Here is a 3,074-nt window from a genome sequence, read left to right as displayed (position 1 = left end):
GCTAAGAAGTCTTAAGCAATCTAAAATTTTCAACCCCCTAAAATATGAAAAAGATACTAAAACTGTAATGAAACCGTAATGAATAAAAATCATTGAAAAGCCCTACTAGTCGAAACTGTGAAGATCTCTTAAATGACATACCCCATGGTTGTTGACAAAAATCTTTCAATCCGTGTAGGCTTGATTGTCTCTCTAAGCTAAGTAGATCAAGGAACCTGATAAACTCGAAACAATGAAAATCCATGGGCATCTTAACCGAGTTGTCCTAAATAAAATAAATTATAATCAAACTAAGTACAGTTATTTCTCTTAAAAAAATTCTAATTTTATTTTTTAGGGCTACAAAAAAACAAAATAAAATGTCACCTTAGATTTATTTTACATGTTATTAGGGTGTGTCAACTCTGTTTTGTAGGACTGCTATAAATAAATAAGCTGTTGTAGTAATCTATGATCTTTTCTTGAGTCTTCTTTTCTTTTATTGAGTTATGAAGTGCCAATTGACTATAAACATATGAACTATCCAAAAGAAGAGGAAAAATGAAGTGAAGGATGAACCTCAATAGTAGTTCTGATGATGTAAATGGACGAGTGTGACATAAGTTAGAGTTGGTACCTATACCATCAGTTTGTCTGTATTCATTCGATATGTCTGCCAAAATTATAGGCTGATATTTACATTTCTGCCTTTTGCCTAAATTACCGATGGGCTTACTTAAGGACTAGACCTTCTACCCCAACCTAAACAACTTCAACTTAACTTTTCAAAATAAAACTCATAAGCAAAACTAAATCACATAAATCACTGCATTCACAACCATAGAAACATCATACATCTAAACAACCTTGATTGACATCAAATAAAATCGAGTAGGAACTCCTTTTCAATTTAGAAATATGAATGATAACATGATTTACAGACATATGTATAACTTTATACTTCTATTCTTTGTTTTCAATCACCCACTACACAACTTGTTTCGATGCACTCAACATTAATTAAATACAACTAAACATTTAAGTTTGGTTAGGCATAAAACATTTATATTTGAGATTTCAAATATGTTCACATTAGTCTTAGGAAAATATGCATACCATACATACTTAGGTAACTTGATTTATAATCAATTCGTAAAACCTATTAGCCCCAATAAATAACAACCTACCCTGTGTTGCATCATCGAGACGGGTTATGCATGGTTTTGAATGTGATTAGATAGTTTAGATGGTTCACATTTCTAGCCAGGGTTGTAAGTCCATTGCATTTCATGTTTCCCTTCTTTTAGGTTAGGGATTTAAAATTTCACTTATCTCAATGAACTTCACCCAAAGACTCTAAGGTTGTCCATCTAGTGACGACGTAAATCCTCACCCAAAGTCTCTTATAAGATTAAACAATTTTTGGGCAAGCCAAGTCTCGCAGAATTGCATTCCTCAAGCTTATTCTCTTTTGGATTCCCTACTTATATATCTTTCCAACACTTGATCGTATCATTTTTAATACTTTAAGAATCTCACTCTTTGATATTGTAATATTTATACCATATTCATCTCTAACGCTCCATGACTCTTCCAAGACTCACCCCATTCTAGTTTCATGCATTTTTTATAATGAAATTAATCTCAGCCGAACCATCTTCAAACCACAAAAAAAATACCTTATGTCAATGAAGAGTGTTGGGGCACTACTGTTGTAGCGTCGGGGCGCTATCAACAGTCGCGGCGTCATTGAATCTGACCACCACCTTTCGTGAATCCTTATCTTTGAATTAGGGCATGGGGTGCTACAAACACTACTTTTATGAGCAATTGGGCACTACACTATGAGCTTTGCAGCACTAACTAGCTTCTGGAACCGAAGTGTCATGCTCTTGGATTTTTTGACTGAAAAATGTCTGCTTCGCACACTGAGGTGCCTTATATATGGCATGACGACGCTACAAACACTACTTTTATGAGCAATTGGGCACTACACTATGGGCTTTGCAGCACTAACTAGCTTCTGGAACCGAAGTGTCATGCTCTTGGATTTTTTGACTGAAAAATGTCTGCTTCGCACACTGAGGTGCCTTATACATGGCATGGCGACGCTCTCCTTCTAGCGTCGGGTGCTCCCTCCTAGCGTTGGGGTTGACAGTCTTCAATTTATTAAATTTTCCTCACGCGTTAGGTTCTTTCCTTTATACTGCACATATACACAACATATACCTAATACAAATATAAAACCAACACAAAAAATATAAAAAAAGCTCTATATCATAACATCACATTTCACACATATCATGCATGATCATACTTCCTTACTTTCCATTGTCTAAGATGTTAAAAATTGAAGTTTCCCTACGCTTACTTTTCAAAAAGATTAAGATTACATTCCAAGTGAACGATAAAAAAAAGATGATTTTTAAACACATGGGGAATTCTCCATTCAAACACTCAATTCCTACATATTTACATATCTAACACCTAAGATTTGATTTTCATTTGTAATATTTAATCTTATCAATTTGTTCATTGTTAAATAAACTAAATTTTATATATCTTTATAAATTAAAATAATAATTTTTATATGACATTTTATTTTTAAAAAAAATTATTTATATTTTTTTAATATGACACTTAAACTTTAAAAATATATCAAAATATTACTAAAATAAATTTATAACACTTTAAATATATCTTATCATGTATATATTTTAATGTTATTTCATTTTAACCCTATATATATAATATGACTACTAAAAATAGTGAATATGCAAGTTTATAAAAGAACCACAAATATCAAATTTAGATAAATGAAAGCATTTTTGGACATTTTGAAGATATTTATATCAAAATTTGAAGATATTTATATCAAAATTTGAAGATATTTATGCCAAAAAGATGAAAAGATATTACATCAGGACTCCACACGTAGAGTTACGTGCGGAGTCTAATAAAATCACGCCACACATGTAAATGTGAGAAAAAAAAATTGTTCTGGTAACACAGGAGAATATTCATCTCGTGTTATTTAGGTGTTATTGTGTGTTATTCAAGTGTTATTGATGTGTTATTGTGTTATTATAACACCA

The sequence above is a fragment of the Phalaenopsis equestris genome, unplaced genomic scaffold (assembly GCF_001263595.1).
Source record: "Phalaenopsis equestris unplaced genomic scaffold, ASM126359v1 Scaffold000180, whole genome shotgun sequence".
NCBI lineage: Eukaryota > Viridiplantae > Streptophyta > Magnoliopsida > Asparagales > Orchidaceae > Phalaenopsis > Phalaenopsis equestris.
The sequence above is the reverse complement of the archived record's forward strand: the minus strand, read 5'-3'. Positions refer to the sequence as shown.